At 43.8% G+C, this 19,462-nt stretch overlaps 1 protein-coding gene across 3 annotated transcripts in view; it reads left to right on the top strand.

Annotated features, from left to right (window-relative positions):
- Positions 1-8,248: 8,248 nt before the first annotated feature.
- Positions 8,249-19,462, top strand: part of LOC142309910 (membrane-spanning 4-domains subfamily A member 4A-like) — a 163,356-nt gene continuing 152,142 nt past the window's right edge. The window contains exon 1 of one of the 3 annotated variants that reach the window (XM_075347372.1): positions 8,249-8,330. The gene's annotated coding sequence lies outside the window, so the exon portion shown is untranslated. Of the gene's footprint in view, positions 8,396-8,576; positions 8,610-19,462 lie in introns of those variants that run through there. The other 2 variants (XM_075347374.1, XM_075347375.1) reach the window with 2 other exon arrangements.

A 19,462-nucleotide genomic window follows, 5' to 3' on the forward strand; every position in this document is an offset into this window, starting at 1 on the left:
AAGGACCTAAAGTCCAGACCTCAATCAGTGAATTAACTTAGTCCGGTAGATTTGGGACCTCGTTTCAGGGTCTGTCTTGACTACTGAACTTGACTGACTTGCACCTCCTGCCTCAGGCCCTCTGAACTCCTCGGTGGGCGTGGCCAACTGCCTGGCTCCGCCCCCTGGTGTGTCTATTAAGCTCTGAGGGAGGTGACCAAATTGTTTAGGTTGGCTGCTGTTATCTTTTTACCTGCGTCACATTCCCCCTTGGTTAAATTCAGACCGTCCGCGGGCTGCCCGACCACCACCGGTTTATTTTTGTAACTGAAAAGATAAAACGGAAAAACATTTACATTTATAATAACATTATTTACATTAAGCATACTTTTATGAATTCTTCCCTTGTGGAAGGCATATATATCTTAAACGTTGCAACAATAGGAAAACATTTTTATTAACCAGACCCGGGACGGGACCGGGTCCTTTCGCTTGCCCACCCAAGCAAACCTAGCCTTGATGCTGCCTCTAAAACCAGGTCAACACCCCTTTTCCGCAGTCCAGGAATCCGGTCAAGTCCCGGTGTTGCCCACATGGGCCGGGTACAAAGTTCCATACCCGGCAGCCTCTCAAAGTCTCCATGTCCAGGGGACCCCTGACCCGGAGGGTTGTCACCGGTTTGCATGGTGACAGGGCCTCGGCCTCCTCTGCCGCAGGCCCTTGCTCCAACCAGCCTCTCCGGAGACTGTAGGACGGGAAAGGGTGGTCCGGGATTATTTACAAGCCCAAAAGTTATTGAGTGGCCTGCAAGTTCTTGGCCATGTCTATGACAAACGGGGCAATAACGGTATCAAACAAAGTCCCAGTGGGGACGGGAACATTGTAGCCGGGAACCGCTACCTTAACATTCCTCTTTGAATCACGTGAGAGTCTCGGGTGATTGGCACTCATTCACACACAAATATACATAATCAACATGTTGCACCCCTAGATGGCAGTTTCCCTGTACCTAAGCGGGGGCTGACCTAGGTTAGGGCGCATGGACGTCCTGGGCCCAATACTTTCAGGTGGAGGCAATGGGGGAGAGGGGGCAACTGGTCCCTCTTCCCGAGTGTCAGGTATGGCGGGTAGAGACCTGCGGGGGCGTGATGTAGGTGCATCCCTGGGCGCTTGCTTGAGTGGTTCACTGCCGGGCATCTCTGGCTCCATTTCTCCCATAGGTTGTGGGAACATTATCCCAGGAACAATCACCGCGCCGTTCTGCGTAGGCCAATCAGCTGGAAAGTTACTCATCACTGTATGGATCATCCCTCTTTTCTCCTCCACGCTCGGCGTGGGCACGGGGACCTCTTCTACCAGTCTCAGGGGACCCGGGCACCTCTTCAGGTGGTCCCTGGACACCGTGGCTGTAGTTTTCCCTTGGTCACGACTAATCAAGTAGGTCTTCTCGCTCTCCCATCCAGTTGGCTGTATGACATAGGGGGTCCTTTCCCACTGATTGTCGAGCTTGTGCATTCTCCTTTTGCGCTTCAGCACCACATCCCCAGGTCCAAAAGGAGCACCCTGAGCCTGCTTGTTGAAGCGCTGCTCTTGCTTTTCCCGATTTTGACGCAGATTCCGTTCCACATACTCTTGCATCCGTCGGTACTGCGTCTGTCACTTGGCATCCCAGTTGGCAGTGGGAAGAAGAGTTTTGGGCACCTCTATGTCCATTTCTATGTCTACAGGCAGCTGCCCCGGCCGGACTCTCATCAGGTATGCAGGTGTGCACTTGGTGGAGCTACAGGGGATGTTGTTGTACATGTCCACTAAGTCGGGGAGCTTCTCAGGCCACAGATTCCATTCTTCCAGGGGTAGTGTCTTTAGGAGGTAAAGGACCAGATGGTTCATTTTCTCGCACATCCCATTACTTTGGGCATGGTAGGGCATGGTCCGGATCTTCTTGCATCCGTACAAGTGGCAGAACTCCTGGAAAACCTCCGCTTCAAAGGCCAGGCCTGGATCTGTGAGCACCTTCTCCGGGTAGCCATGCGATCGACAAAAGTAGGCCTGGAAGGCCCTGGCTGCAGTGCAGCCTGTCAAATCTTTAACGGGAACAACCACCATGAATCTTGAGTAGTGGTCTACAATGGTCAGGGCGTAGGTATACCCGCTCCGGCTGGGTGTAAGCTTGACATGGTCTAAGGCGACCAACTCCAGTGGCTGGTGGGTGATAATTGGCTGTAGCGGGGCCTTCTGACTGGTTTCGTCCCGTCTTCTCAGCATATAGGGACCACACTGTCGGCACCAGGCTTCCACGGACTCCCGCATCCCACTCTAGTAAAACCGCTCCCTCAGCAGCATTTCCAGCTTCTTCCAGCCGAAGTGTCCTGCGCCATCATGGTAGGCCTGCAGGACCTTGGGTACGCATGCCTGGGGCACCACCAGCTGGCGAACTTTCTCATGGGTCTTCAGGTTGATCAATCCCCTATACAGCTTCCCTTGATGTAGGTACAGACGGTCTCTCTCTTTCCACAACCGCTGAGCTTCAGAGGGGGCTGTGGGGTTCATCCTGGAAGAACCCTGGGCAATCATTGTTTTGACCAGCTGAACTGCAGGTTCCTGATCCTGGGCTTGTTGCCACCCCTGGCTGGGCAGCGGGTCAAGATTCGCCTGCTGCTGGCTAACGCAGGGCTTCTCACCTCGTGACCGATGGAATGCGGGTAACTCGATCTTCTCCAGGCTGTCTTCCTCCATCCCCTCCTCGGGCAAATGTGGCATTCGAGACAGCGCATCCGCATTGGTGTTCTTGCAGCCAGCCATGTACTTGATGGTGAAGTCGTAATTGGACAGTCAAGCCATCCACCGCTGCTCCAGGGCGCCCAGCTTAGCCGTATCCAGATGGGTTAACGGGTTGTTGTCTGTGTAGGCAGTGAACTTCGCCGCCACGAGGTAATGTTTAAACCTTTCTGTTATCGCCCACATGAGGGCCAAGAACTCGAGCTTGAAGGAGCTGTAATCCTCGGGGTTCCTTTCTGTAGGAGCTTCCTGCTGGCGTAGGCGATCACCTTCTCCTTTCCATCTTGTACCTGGGACAGGACCGCACCCAGGCCCACATTGCTGGCGTCGGTGTAGAGGATGAACGGGAGGCCGTAATCAGGATAAGCCAAGATTTCTTCCCCTGTCAGGGCCGACTTCAGCTGTTGGAAGGACTCCTCGTGCTTCTCACCCCAGACAAATGGGGGTCCAGGAGATCTACCATTCCTGGTCTGTCCCACGAGGAGGTCTTGAATGGGCGCGGCCATCTTCGTGTACCCTTTGATGAAACGGCGGTAGTAGCCCACCAGGCCCAGGAACTGCCTCACCTTCTTCACCGTGGTTGGTTGCGGCCAGCTCTGGATAGCGGTAACCTTCTCAGGATCCGGGGCTACGCCTTCCACATTCACCACATGCCCGAGGTACTGCACTTTGGGTTTCAACAGATGGCACTTAGAGGGTTTTAACTTCATCCCGTACTTGGCGAGGGCCGCAAACACTTCTGCTAGGTGCTCCAGGTGGGCTTCATACGTTTTGGAATACACAATCACGTCATCCAAGTACAGCAGAACAGTCTCGAAGTTGAGATGCCCCAATCAGCACTCCATAAGCCTCTAGAAGGTCCCCGGGGCATTGCACAGCCCGAACGACATACTATTGAACTCGCAGAGCCCCATGGGGGTAGCAAACGCAATCTTCTTGCGGTCTTCCCGTGCAACCGCCGCCTGCCAGTAGCTACTAGTAAGGTCAAGGGTAGAGAAATAATTAGCAGTCTTCAGTGCAGCGAGCGATTCTTCAATGCGGGGAAGAGGGTAGGCATCTTTATGTGTTATCTGGTTGATTTTCCGGTAATCCACACACATTCTCATGGTACCATCCTTCTTCCTCACCAGCACCAATGGAGCTGCCCAGGGACTACAACTATCCCGGATGACCCCCGCCTCCTTCATGCTCCTCAACATGTCTTTGGCGCACTGGTAGTGTGCAGGTGGGATTGGCCTGTACCTCTCTTTAATGGGTGGATGCATACCCATGGGGATATGGTATTGAACCCCTTTAACTCTTCCAGAATCTAGCGGGTGCTTGCTGAAAACCTGCCCGTACTCCTGAACTACCCTGTATACCCCATCCTTGTGGTGCATGGGTGTAGCCTCGGTGCTGACATGCAACTCCCGGCACCACTCCTCTAATTGTTCGGATGGAAGGTCACTGCCTGAGTGTGGTGTAGTGTTTGTGGGGGTTGTTTCGTGGATAGATGTGCGTCTATGGTGAACAACTTGGCTATGGTGGCGTAGCGGGGGAGCCTGACCTCTTCCTCTCCACAATTCAGCACTCTCACGGGTACTCTCCCTTTTTTGACATCAATCACCCCCCTGGCTGCCATTACTGTGAGCCAGTGCTCTGAAGGCAAGGGCTCTACCATTGCCGGGTAATCCTATCCCTGGGGTCCTACTGCTGCCCTGCACCAAATCATCATCTCACTCCGCGGCGGCACCACCAAAAGCGCAGCATCCATCACCCGCACACCACCAATCTCTCCACCTGTCATGTTTTCCTGCTGTCGCTGCAGGAGGGCCCAGATCTCACGCTGCAGTGCCCTCTGCCGGCCCCCTCCCGCAGTGGCAGACAACTGTTGCAACAGGCTCAACACCTCCCCCATGCAGTGCTCAATCACGTTGGTCCCAAGGACCACCTTCGGGTTATGGTCACTGGAATCATTCAGCACCACAATCATCCCTTGACGTCTCAGCTCTGTTCGTCTCACAGTCAGGGTCACCTCCTTGAACCCCATCTGGATCATAGGGAGCCCATTGGCAGCAATGATAGTTAGCCTATCGTCTGGAGGGGCAAGTTCACTATCAGCCCAATATCGCTGGATCTTCTCCACGGGCTTGACTCTCGTCGGCAGCTGGAGAGGCGAGGATCCGGGTGACGTCCTTATTCAGGCGCCGGTCTTGCGATGTCAGATCTTCCAGAGCTCCGGTGGCTGCAGCAGGGGCCGGTAGGGCCAGCAAGGGGGGTACTACCGAGACGGGAGCAGTGTCAAACGGCCAAGATGGCGGATCGGGGGTGCCGGCCTCTGGGGCCTGTAGGGCCTTGATGGCTCGCTCTTTCAGTACTGCAAAGTCCAAGTAGGCATGTTCCAAGGACCACAGCCGCAGCTGCTTGCGGTCTTCGGCGGACCCCAGCCCTGCAGGAACTGCTCCACTAGCATTTTGTTGCTATCAGTCTCATTGATGGGGTCCATCCGAGAGATGGGCCATTTTCAATAACGCAGCTCATCAGCAAGGGCTATCTGTGCCTGTAACAATGTCAAGGAGGGAGACATTGTAAAACATGGTCAAGGGGAACTTAAGTGATCATACCTGCGTCCTTTCTGATGTTTCAGTTCCCTTTATTTATTGGGTGTCCAAGCTGAACACTTGGCCGAACCTCTCCTTATACGCCTTGGAGGTGCTGGCCTGCCCGGTTGCTAGTGTGACGTCAGAGCATGTTTTCAGTTCTGCTGGGGCAGTCGTCACTGAATGCAGACAGACTTACTCTAAATAAATTCAACAAGGACTGGATTTCTCCTCAATTTGCAATCCCTCCAGATGAGAGCAAGCAAAACTAAATTCCACTAAATTGTTAATTTTGGCTACTGCTGTTAACAGCCACCCCTAAAGCCGTTTCTTTCCTTTGTCAACCATGACTCAGGCAATAGGGCTAATTTTTGTAAACACTATGCACATTGTGCAGAGGCGGAAAAATTAGGACAGTACTCCTACTGCAGCCTAACTACTATTTGCCATTGAAGGCCATTGTGATGGGGACTTCTTGCTTCAACCATGACTCAGGCCATAGGGCTAATTTTTGTAAACACTATGCACATTGTGCAGTATACAAACCAGGACAGTACTCCTACTCCAGCCTAACTACTCTTTGTCATAACAGACCCTTCTGATGGGGACTTCCTGCCTCAACCATGACTCAGGCCATAGGGCTAATGTTTGTAAACACTATGCACATTGTAAGGTGGTGGACAAACCAGAACAGTACTCCTACTGCAGCCTAACTACTATTGGCAATAGGGCCAATTTTGTTAAACAATGCACATCTGTGTGACAACTGCATCCTTTCCGTTCTGTATATGGTCCGTTTTACATCCGTGTGCCTTCCGTTTGGGTTTTTTAGCGGACCGCAAAAAAAAAAGTGGAAGGAGTATTACATACAGTCAAAAGCTAGAAAGATAGATAGCTGGATAGATAGATAGCTGGATGGATAGATAGATGGATAGAAAGATATAATGTCCCATTTTGCACCCTTTAGTGCCTTTCATATGGCACTAAAGAGTGCTTAACCTTGTATTTAGCCAAAAAAAAACATAAATAATTTAAAAAAAACGATGTGGGGTCCCCCCTATTTTTTATAGCCAGCTTGGGTAAAGCAGATGGCTGCAGCCTGCAGACCACAGCTCACATATTCATCTTGGCTGGTAATCCAAAACAGAGTGCACTCCATGCTGTTATTAAAAAGTAAATAAATAATTTAAAACAAAAAACATGGGGTCCCCCCCAAATTGGATAACCAGCCAAGGTAAAGAGGACAGCTGTAGTCTAGTATTCTCAGACTAAGGAGGTCCATGGTTATTGGACCCTCCCCAGCCTAAAAATAGCAGGCCACAGCCAGCTTCGCACAGCTCATCCCGTTGCCCTGGTGCAGTGGCAAATGGGGTAATATATGGGGTTTATACCAACTGTGTAATCTCACCTAGCATTAAGTCCTGGCATTAGTGATGTCACGGCATCTATCAGATACCCGACATCACTAACCCAGTCAGTAATAAAAAAATAGACAACAAAAAAAAATGTATTTAATAAAAACACTCCCCAAAACTTCCCTCTTTCACCAATTTATTGAAAAGAAAAACAAATCCGCATCTGGCGTAATCCAAAAAGGGGGTCCCATGATGATCCATACCATACTCACTGTCCCAGTCATTGAACAACAGAATGTTCCCCATTGGTTGGGAGAGCAGGGCAGTGACCTGAGCTAACATCATTAGATCAGGTCAGGTCACTGCAGGGCATAACGAGCGCCGAGGTCATGAACGTGTGGGGTCAGTGCTTTTCACTGCGTTCCATGGCCGCTGCATTCTCACGCGAACTGTCCTGTGAGCCCATGACATCATCACTAGTCACCGTCTCGGGCCATCCATGAGAACGAGGTGTCATGGGAGCCAGTGACAAATGCTGACGTTGAGCGCTGATGACACAAGTTCAGCGGAGGTCATCACAGCTGGTAATTATCTGAGATAACCTCCTGATGTCAGCGCTCATCATTCCGCAGCTGCTTGCACACAGCTGTGTGAGTCACTGCAGGGCTGGCCAGGTCAGCGCGACATAGACTGCAGGGGCACCGATAGACTGAAGCCACACTGAAGTTCTTCCGTGTGGTTTGAGGGGATCCCAAAAACCATATGTGAGTCAGAAATGCATGCAGGCACATTCTCCAGGCTCTCCCCATTCAGTTTAGTCACTTTCCCATCCATTTCATCATTTCCTCAAGCCCCCAGACCTCTTTGTTGGGTCCAGCAGAAAATTACTCGCATTGCCATTGACTTGCATTGCACTTGATATTCGGAATGAATACATGAATATTACAAAGTACTCATTATAAGTATAGCAAGTACGAATATTATGGTACTCGCTCATCTCTACTCTATACCGTTCTCAAGTAAAGTGGCATTGCCCGTGACCATGATAAATCTGTCTCTCTAGGATACAGAAGTAACTTAAGTTTATTGTCAAGTAAAGAGAACTTTATTTTTCCCACTTATCTGGTTTCTTCATTCTGGCGTCAAAGGGGTCGAATGACATACAGAGCACAGTAGGCCCAAGGTGAAGATGTTCACGGTAACAACATCACACACATACACCCAGGAACCCCTTTTTTTGTAGCAAGCCTAACAAAGAAAGTGAGCACCTTGTCCATGGGCACGGCTACCACCCTGACCACGTTACATCTGCAACATCCTGTGACATGTCCCTCTTTTATGGCTGATCTCTATATTGTGTGTATTCTGTTCTCATAAAAGTATTCAACACATTATTACAAAGTTGAAGCACTATATGAGCAATCGTTAGTTATATGGCCATAGTTAAATATAACGTGTAGCATTATATATTTCTTAGTGCATGTACAAGTTTTTAATCATGGTTGTGTATATAAAAAAATTGAACACTTCCTTACTGGCAACATTTGTCTAAGATTAACTGAACATCATAACGCCCTGAGTTTTCCATCATACGAGGAACTGACTAAGCTGGTGAGGTTACGACAACACAAGAGAACAGGTGAGTGTTTCCTCCAGAGGTGTTGTAAATCAGTCCTCGGGATTACAGATACGGTAAAAAGACTTGTGCGTATATCTGTATGGGATTTGCTAGAGCATTATAATGTGGTTACAGGCATATATCTAGAGAAAGTACTTTGCATTTTACATATGTTCAGCTACATTTTATGTATATATGAAATATGAAAACCCAAAGTCTGTTTGTAATTGACCCCTTCACCCCTAATCCTGTTTTAACCTTTCTAACCAGGTCAAATTTTACGGAGTGTCATTTTATAAGGTAATAACTTTGGAATGCATCAATATTTCCCAGTGTTTCTGAGATGTTTTTATTTGTGACACATTGTACTTATAATAATAATAATATTATACAGCGCCATCAATTTCACAGCGCCTTACATACATTGGCAACACTGTCCCCATTGGGGCTCACAATCTAAAATCCCTATCAGTATGTCTTTGGAGTTGGGGAGAAAACCCATATAAACACATGGAGAACATACAAACTCCTTGCATATGTTGTCCATGGTGGGATTTAAACCCAGGACCCCAGAGCTGCAAGACTGCAGTGCTAACTACTGAGCCACCGTGCCACCACATGAACCTTTGTGTTAGTGGTAAATTTTGGTCAATATGATTTTAGTTTATTTAGGAAAATTTCAAAAATATTACAAAAAATTGGAAAATTTTGCAATTGTTGAACTTCAAATTTGTATGCCCTTAAATCAGATAATTATATGACAAAAAATAGTTAATAAATAACATTTATCACATGTCTACTTTATATAAGCCCCATTTTTGAAAAGTAATTTATATTTGTAGTTAGACTTATGCCGGCGTCACACGGTACGATATATCGGGTGATATGTCATCGGGGTCACGTCGTTAGTGACGCACATCCGGCATCGTCAGAGATATCGTACCATGTGACACCTCCGAATGACTGTGAGCGAGCAAAAATACTCACCTTATTGTTGCTCATTGACATGTTGTTCATTTTCATAAAGTCGTTCCTCCTTCTGTGCTCCGGTTGTTCATCGTTCCCGAGGCAGCACACATCGTTATGTGTGACACCTCGGGAACGTCAAACTGCAGCTTACCTGCGTCCCACCGGCAATGCGGAAGGAAGAGATGGGCGGGATGTTACGTCCCGCTCATCTCCGCCCCTCCGCTTCTATTGGCCGGTGACTGTGTGACGTCACTGTGACGCCAAACGTCCCTCGCCCTTCAGGAAGTGGATGTTCGCCGCCCACAGCGACGTCGCCCCGGAGGTAAGTGCTTGTGACAGGGGTTAATGACTTTGTGTGCCATGGGCAACTAATTGCCCGTGACGCACAAACGACAGGAGCGGGTGCGATCGCTTATGCGATCGCACGATAGATCGTCCCGTGTGACGCCGGCATAAGGGTTAAAAGATCATCAGCAATTTCTCATTTTTTTTCAACAAAATTGACAAAACCAACTTATTTAGCTACCACATCACATTTGAAATGAATGAAATGAAAATGCACCTCTCAAAGGGCTAAAAACCACATTCAAGAAGTTCATTAAGCCTTTAGGTGCTTCAGACAAATTCAAGCAATTTGGAAGGAAAAAATGAAAATTTTAATTTTTCCCACAAAAATATTGCTTTAGCACCAATTTTTTCATTTTCACAAGGGTAAAAAGAAAAATGGTGCATATAATTTGTTGTGTAACGTCTCCTGAGTATGCTGATGCCCAATATGTGGTTGAAAACTACTCTTTCGGCTCACAATAGTGTTCAAAAGGGAAAGAGCGTTATTTGAATTTTGGAGCACAAAATTGTCTTGAATAGATAGTGGATGCCATGTTGTGTTTACAGAGCCCCTGATGTGCCTAAACAGTGGAAACCCCCCAAAAGTGATACCATTTTGGAAACTAGACCCCTCAAGGAACTTTTGATGTGTAATAAGCAGTTTGAACCCATAGGTATTTCACAGAATTTTATAACATTGAGCTGTGGAAATAGCAAAATACATTTTTACCAAAAAATGTTGCTTTAACCCTCACATTTTTTTTCATTTTTACAACAGTAACAATAGAAAATGGACCATACAATTTGTTGTGTAATTTCTCTTGAGTACAGTGATACTCCATATGTGGTGGAAAATTACTGTTTAAGTGCACCATAGGGCTCAGAAGGAAAGGAACGCTATTTGTATTTTAGATTGCCATCTTGGCCAGAATAGATCGTTGATGCCATGTCACATTTGAAGATCCCCTGATATGTCAAAACAGCAGAAACCCCTCACAAGTGAACCCATTCTGGAACTGCATTTCTTAAGGAATATATCTTGTAGTGTAGTGAGCAATTTTAAACCACTGGTAATTCATGGAATTATATAACATTGGCCTGTGAAAATAAGAAATTACCATTTTTTCCATAAAATGTTTCTTTGGCCCCAAAGTTTTGATTTTCAAAAATGGTAACAGCAGAAAATGAACCATAAAATTTGTTACACAATTTCTCCTGGCTTTGCCAATATCCCATAAGTGGTGAAAAACTACTTTTGAAGCACAGTATAAAGCTCTGAAGCTCTGGTAGCACCACACACTTTGAAGCTTTTCTTATTACAGTGCCTTGCGAAAGTATTTGGCCCCTTGAATTTTTCAACCTTTTCCCACTTTTCAGGCTTCAAACATAAAGATGAAAATTTTAATGTTATGGTGAAGAATCAACAAGTGGGACACAATTGTGAAGTCGAACGACATTTATTGCTTATTTTAAACTTTGTTAAAAAATAACTGAAAAGTGAGGCGTGCAATATTATTCAACCCCTTTACTTTCAGTGCAGCAAACTCACTCCAGAAGTTCATTGAGGATCTCTGAATGATCCAATGTTGTCCTAAATGACTGATGATTATAAATATAAGCCCCTGTGTGTAATCAAGTCTCCGTATAATTGCACCTGCTCTGTGATAGTCTCAGTGTTCTGTTTAAAGCGCAGAGAGCATCATGAAGACCAAGGAACACAACAGGCAGGTCCGTGATACTGTTGTGGAGAATTGTAAAGCCAGATTTGGTTACAAAAAGGTTTTCAAAACTTTAAACATCCCAAGAAGTACTGTGCAACGATCATATTGAAATGGAAGGAGTATCATACCACTGCAAATCTACCAAGACCCGGCCGTCCATCCAAACTTTCATCTCAAACAAGGAGAAGACTGATCAGAGATGCAGCTATGAGGCCCATGATCACTCTGGATGAACTGCAAAGATCTACAGCTGAGGTGGGAGAGTCTGTCCATAGGATAACAATCAGTCGTACACTGCACAAATCTGGCCTTTATGGAAGAGTGGCAAGAAGAAAGCCATTTCTCAAAGATATCCATAAAAAGTGTTGTTTAGTTTGCCTCAAGCCACCTGGGAGACACACCAAACATGTGGAAGAAGGTGCTCTGGTCAGATTAAACCAAAATCGAACTATTTGGGCACAATGCCAAACGATATGTTTGGCATAAAAGCAATACAGCTCATCACCCTGAACACACCATCCTTACTGTCATACATGGTGGTGGCAGCATCATGGTTTGGGCCTTCTTTTTTCAACAGGGACAGGGAAGATTGTTAAAATTGATGGGAAGATGGATGGAGCCAACTACAGGACCATTCTTGAAGAAAACCTGTTGGAGTCTGCAAAAGACCAGAAAAATAAGAAATAACGTTTGGAACTCCATTCTATGTCTGAACTGGGTGCAAAAACCTAAAAAAACATCACTATGGGGAGATAAGGTATGCACACCAGTGACTATGTAAGGGGAATACATGGAATAGCAGAAACTTCTGTGTGAATACTGACATGAAAAATTCAATAGCTATATGTAAGGATGAAATGTGAAAAATGGAACCTGCATTACTGCCATGAATATATGAATAAAGAGAAATGTAGCTACTGAATTGATCAATGCAATAGAGCCCCAACACTACGCCAAAGTATTTCTCTACGTTGGGGTCCCTAGCTTGTGTGTGTCCTCTCATGCAGTTAAAAAACTTACCGTGAATGGGTCTCAGCTTCCCATTCACGGTAAGTTTTTTAACTGCATGAGAGGACACACACAAGCTAGGGACCCCAACGTAGAGAAATACTTTGGCGTAGTGTTGGGGCTCTATTGCATTGATCAATTCAGTAGCTAAATTTCTCTTTATTCATATATTCATGGCAGTAATGCAGGTTCCATTTTTCACATTTCATCCTTACATATAGCTATTGAATTTTTCATGTCAGTATTCACACAGAAGTTTCTGCTATTCCATGTATTCCCCTTACATAGTCACTGGTGTGCATACCTTATCTCCCCATTGCAAAAGACCTGAGACTGGGACAGAGATTTGTTTTTCAACAAGACAATGATCCCAAACATAAAGCAAAATCTACAATGGAATGGTTCACAAATAAACGTACCCAGGTGTTAGAATGGCCAAGTCACACTCCAGACCTGAACCCAATCGAGAATCTGTGGAAAAAGCTGAAAACTGCTGTTCACAAACGCTCTCCATCCAACCTCACTCAGCTCAAGCTGTTTACAAAGGAAGAATGGGCAAGAATTTCAGTCTCTCGATGTGCAAAACTGATAGACACATACCCCAAGAGACTTGCAGCTGTAATCACAGTAAAAGGTGGGGCTACAAAGTATTAACTTAAAGGGGATGAATAATATTGCATGCCCCAATTTTCAGTTATTCATTTTTTTAGAAAAGTTTAAAATAAGCAATGAATTTTGTTCACCTTAACAATTGTGTCCACTTGTTGTTGATTCTTCAATATAACATTAAAATTTTTATCTTTATGTTTGAAGCCTGAAATGTGGGAAAAGGTTGAAAAATTCAAGGGGGTCGAATACTTTCGCAAGGCACTGTATATCTGTGATGACAGCACTCACTATTCTGTTTTTCCTTGATATATATTTGTTATGACAGCATAAATCTACTGCTCTCTGTCATATCTTTATTAGAGTACAGAGGTTTTTTCCATTGTTTCCAGTCATAAATTCATTTCCCCCTTTCTTTTACGTACATGCAGTCAGAATCTTTATCTACATGTGCCTTATTTTAACTTATATACAAGTACTGTATGTCTCTATTTTTATTCACATTTTCAGTCTTCTAGTTTTTTTCCATCGGATTTCTCTAACCTTTTTTTTCTACAAACATATCTTTTACTCTTTCATATATTCACACACAGCTGCTTCTTATGGTATTCACATTTTATTTACGGTACATTATTTCATTTTAATATATATTTTTCTCCATTCTTAATTTTTATAAATTTATATCTATTCAATTATTTTTAAATGCATTTATACACAGTTGCAGATATATATTTTTTAGTACATTTGCACACAGTTGCATATCTTTTTCAGAATATTAATATTTTCACAAATTATGTTTTTTTTGCATTTTTTAATATTTTGATCATATTGTTATAAACACATTTATACATAAACATATATATATATATATATATATATGTATATATATATATATATATATATATATATATATATATATGTATATATATATATATTTATACAGTTACATACATATATACTTTTTTTATATATATATATATATATATATATATATATATATATATATTATTTTTTTTTAAGTATACATTTACATTGTATTTACACGTTTTTTTTATACACTTCTTACTTTTCTATATTTCAGTACTGTACATTTCACAGACATTTTATAACTCTCTTCTCCTCCTTATAATTTAGTGATTTTTTTCACTTTTCGATTGTGGCACAAGATTTATAGTGTCACCACGCTCATTGTAGCAACACATGTTTCCAATTTCCTACTTTTCACTCAAATTCCCTATTCTTACATTATCTTTTGCTTTTAATTTCTCCTTTGATATCTCCCTAGCTTGTAATAAAGGTCACCTTTTATGTTTCATGTTTCATATTCATGTATACAGCAGTCATGTTAATCCTTTGAACTATTGCTGTGCCCGTCTGGTGAAATTTTGTAAAGCATTTCTTCTATGTATATACAGTGCCTACAAGTAGTATTCAACCACCTGCAGATTTAGCAGGTTTGATAAGATGCAAATAAGTTAGAGCCTGCAAATGTCAAACAAGAGCAGGATTTATTAACAGATGCATAAATCTTACAAACCAACAAGTTATGTTGCTCAGTTAAATTTTAATACATTTTCAACATAAAAGTGTGGGTCAATTATTATTCAACCCCTAGGTTTAATATTTTGTGGAATAACCCTTGTTTGCAATTACAGCTAATAATCGTGTTTTATAAGACCTGATCAGGCCGACACAGGTCTCTGGAGTTATCTTGGTCCACTCCTCCATGCAGATCTTCTCCAAGTTATCTAGGTTCTTTGGGTGTCTCATGTGGACTTTAATCTTGAGCTCCTTCCACAAGTTTTCAATTGGGTTAAGGTCAGGAGACTGACTAGGCCACTGCAACACCTTGATTTTTTCCCTCTTGAACCAGGCCTTGGTTTTCTTGGCTGTGTGCTTTGGGTCATTGTCTTGTTGGAAGATGAAATGACGACCCATCTTAAGATCCTTGATGGAGAAGCGGAGGTTCTTGGCCAAAATCTCCAGGTAGGCCGTGCTATCCATCTTCCCATGGATGCGGACCAGATGGCCAGGCCCCTTGGCTGAGAAACAGCCCCACAGCATGATGCTGCCACCACCATGCTTGACTGTAGGGATGGTATTCTTGGGGTCGTATGCAGTGCCATCCAGTCTCCAAACGTCACGTGTGTGGTTGGGACTAAAGATCTCGATCTTGGTCTCATCAGACCAGAGAACCTTGAACCAGTCTGTCTCAGAGTCCTCCAAGTGATCATGAGCAAACTGTAGACGAGCCTTGACATGACGCTTTGAAAGTAAAGGTACCTTACGGGCTCGTCTGGAACGGAGACCATTGCGGTGGAGTACGTTACTTATGGTATTGACTGAAACCAATGTCCCCACTGCCATGAGATCTTGCCGGAGCTCCTTCCTTGTTGTCCTTGGGTTAGCCTTGACTCTTCGGACAAGACTGGCCTCGGCACAGGTGGAAACTTTCAAAGGCTGTCCAGGCCGTGGAAAGCTAACACTAGTTCCATAAGCCTTCCACTTCCGGATGATGCTCCCAACAGTGGAGACAGGTAGGCCCAACTCCTTGGAAAGGGTTTTGTACCCCTTGCCAGCCTTGTGACCCTCCACGATCTTGTCTCTGATGGCCTTGGAATGCTCCTTTGTCTTTCCCATGTTGACCAAGTATGAGTGCTGTTCACAAGTTTGGGGAGGGTCTTAATTAGTCAGAAAAGGCTGGAAAAAGAGATAATTAATCCAAACATGTGAAGCTCATTGTTCTTTGTGCCTGAAATACTTCTTAATACTTTAGGGGAACCAAACAGAATTCTGGTGGATTGAGGGGTTGAATAATAAATGACCCTCTGAATAAACTTTTCACAATTTAAAAAAAATGTGTGTGTAATTAGTAAAGACCAAAAGTTTAGACACACCTTCTCATTCAAAGAGTTTTCTTGATTCACATTGAATGTATCAAAACTATGAATTAACACATGTGGAATGAAATGCTTAACAAAAACTTGTGAAACAACTGATAATATGTCTTATATTCCAGGTTCTTCAAAGTAGCCACCTTTTGCTTTGATTACTACTTTGCAGACTCTTGGCATTCTTTTGATGAGCTTCAAGTAATAGTCACCGGAAAGGGTCTTCCAACAGTCTTAAAGGAGATCCCAGAGATGCTTAGCACTTGTTGGCCCTTTTACCTTCACTCTGCGGTCCAGCTCACCCTAAACCATCTTGATTGGGTTTAGGTCTGGTGACTGTGGAGACCAGGTCATCTGGCGTAGCACACAATCACTCTCCTTCTTAGTCAAATAGCCCTTGCACAGCCTGGAAGTGTGTTTGGGGTCATTGTCCTGTTGAAAAATAAATGTTGGTCCAACTAAACGCAAAACGGATGGAATAGCATGCCGCTGCAAGATGCTGTGGTAGCCATGCTGGTTCAGTATGCCTTCAATATTGAATAAATCCCCAACAATGTCACCAGCAAGGAACCCCCACACCATCACACCTCCTCCATGCTTCACGGTGGGAACCAGGCATGTAGAGTCCATCCGTTCACCTTTTCTGCGTCGCACAAAGACACGGTGGTTGGATCCAAAGATCTCAAATTTGGATTTATCAGACCAAAGCACAGATTTCCACTGGTCTAATGTCCGTTCCTTGTGTTCTTTAGCCCAAACAAGTCTCTTCTGCTTGTTGCCTGTCCTTAGCAGTAGTTTCCTAGCAGCTATTTTACCATGAAGGCCTGCTGCACAAAGTCTCCTCTTAACAGTTGTTCTAGAGATGTATCTGCTGCTAGAACTCTGTGTGGCATTGACCTGGTCTCTAATCTGAGCTGCTGTTAACCTGCGATTTCTGAGGCTGGTGACTCGGATAAACTTAAAAAGAGGTGACTCTTGATCTTCTTTTCCTGTGGCGGTCCTCATGTGAGCCAGTTTCTTTGTAGCATTTGATGGTTTTTGCCACTGCACTTGGGGACATTTTCAAAGTTTTCCCAATTTTTCGGACTGACTGACCTTCAGTTCTTAAAGTAATGATGGCCACTCAATTTCTTTACTCAGCTGCTTTTTTCTTGCCATAATACAAATTCTAACAGTCTATTTAGTAGGACTATCAGCTGTGTATCTACGAGACTTCTGCAGAACACAACTGATGGTCCCAACCCCATTTATAAGATAAGAAATCCTACTTATTAACCCCTAAATGACCCATGATGTACTGGCTACGTCATGGATCGTGTGAGGTTATTCCCCGCCCCCTGCTGTGAGCAGGTCGCGGCAATCCGCGCACATATCAGCTGTTTTCAACAGCTGACGTGTGCCTGCTAGTCGCGGGTGGAATCGCTTCCACCCGCGACCATTAACCCCTTACATCTCGCTGCCAAAATCTGTCAGAGAGATCTATATGCACGTCGCCATGACAGTGACTTACCCCGCCCCCATCGGAAGTCACGTGACATGACGTGACTTTCGGTGGTTGCCATGGTAGCATAGGGTCATGTGATGACGCCTGTAGCTAACACGAGTCACTTCCTCTCAATGCCGGAATACAGCTGGCATTGAAAGTAAAGCACCAAATCTGCAGTTCTCAGCTATGTAGCTGTGATCTGCAGATAGGGCAGAGCGATCGGATTGCTGATCGCTATAGCCCCCTAGGGGGACTAGTAAAATAAAAAAAAAGTTAAAAGAAAGTTTTAATAAATTAAAAAAAATAAAAAAAATCTAAAAGTTCAAATCACCCCCCTTTCACCCCATTGAAAATTAAAATTTAAAAAAATATACACACATTTGGTATCGCCGTGTTTAGAAATGCCCGACCTATCAAAATATAAAATCAATTAATCTGATCAGTAAACGGCGTAGCGGCAAAAAATTCCAAACGCCAAAATTACATTTTTTGATCACCGCAAATTTTGCGCAAAATGCAATAACGGGCGATCAAAACATGGCATCTGCGCAAAAATAATACCGTTAAAAGCGTCAGCTCAAGACGCATAAAGTAAGCCATTACTGAGCCATAGATCCCGAAAAATGAGAACGCTATGGGTTTTGGAAATTGGCGCAAAACGTGCACCACTTTTTTTGGACAAGTTTGTGAATTTTTTTTAACCCCTTAAATACAAGTAAACCTATTCATTTTTGGTAGCTAAAAACTTGCACTGACCTCAGGCATCACAATGACACATCATTTTTACCATATAGTGAACACGGTGAATAAAATATCCCAAAACTATTGTGCAATCACACTTATTTTGCAATTTTTCCGCACTTGGAATTTTTTTGCCATTTTCCAGTATAATATATGGTAAAACTTATGGTTTCATTTAAAAGTGCAACTCGTCCCGCAAAAAAACAAGCCCTCATATGGCAAGATTGACAGAAAAATAAAAAAGTTACGGCTCTCGGAAGAAAGAGAGGAAAAAACAAAATGGAAAAACACAAAATGCCGGGGGCTGAAGGGGTTAAACCTGACAGGGCACACCTGTAAAGTGAAAACCATTTCTGATGACTACCTCTTGAAGCTCATCAAGAGAATGCCAAGAGTGTGCAAAGCAGTAATCAAAGCAAAAGGTGGCTACTTTGAAGAACTTAGAATATAAGACATATTTTCAGTTGTTTCACACTTTTTTGTTAAGTCTTTCATTCCACATGTGTTAATTCATAGTTTTGATGCCTTCAATGTGAATATACAATTTTCAGTCATGAAAATAAAGAAAACTCTTTGAATGAGGTGTGTCCAAACTTTTGGTCTGTACTGTGTATATATATTAATGAGAAATATATACACTCCGATTCTGTCATTGCTCTGCATTTTGGTGGCCTTTCCTGAAGAAGCAAAGTTCACTTAGAAATGCGTTGAATAAACCACCTTTTATTTTGAACTATGTTTTTATATTGGATTCCTTCACTGACAGCAGCGCAGGAATAACTACATTTTTATTCCTTTTTCCCCTGGACACCCCCGACAGGTCCATTCACTACAATGGGGCAGCAGAGTTACTCCGGACTCTGTCTGACCTCTGTTCAGCATTGTCCATCTTTTCAAATGTGCACAAAACTGTTGTTTACTGCACTTTTTTAGACGCATAAAAAGATGGACTCCATCGCACCACAGGCCACACAGAAGGAGTTCAAAGTGACTCCCTGTGCCTCAATACATTGAATTTTCCATTGGGAATTTTTTTTCTGAGTCGTATTTTTCAGAGAGTTAAATATTATCCCCGATGTAAGTGCTCAGTATAAAGTGCAGGATAAATATAACCTGTGCCATACTGTGATCTTTGGGAGACAGAGTAAAAAAAAATATCAATAGCAGTTGAAAAATTGACTTTGTTTATTTATTTTTTACGCCGTACACCGTGCGGTATAAGTAATAATCCTCAGGTCAGTATGCTTACAGCGATATCAGATTTATACATAGTTTGGGTTTGGCTACTATAATGCTACAAAACGCTTTTTTACAAAATAACACTTTTTTTACATCATTCTTTGTGTCTTAAAAGTTATACTACAGCTATATTCTTCGTGTCCGTAAGATTACAGCACTAACATT

Source organism: Anomaloglossus baeobatrachus, chromosome 5, assembly GCF_048569485.1.
Source record: "Anomaloglossus baeobatrachus isolate aAnoBae1 chromosome 5, aAnoBae1.hap1, whole genome shotgun sequence".
Lineage (NCBI taxonomy): Eukaryota > Metazoa > Chordata > Amphibia > Anura > Aromobatidae > Anomaloglossus > Anomaloglossus baeobatrachus.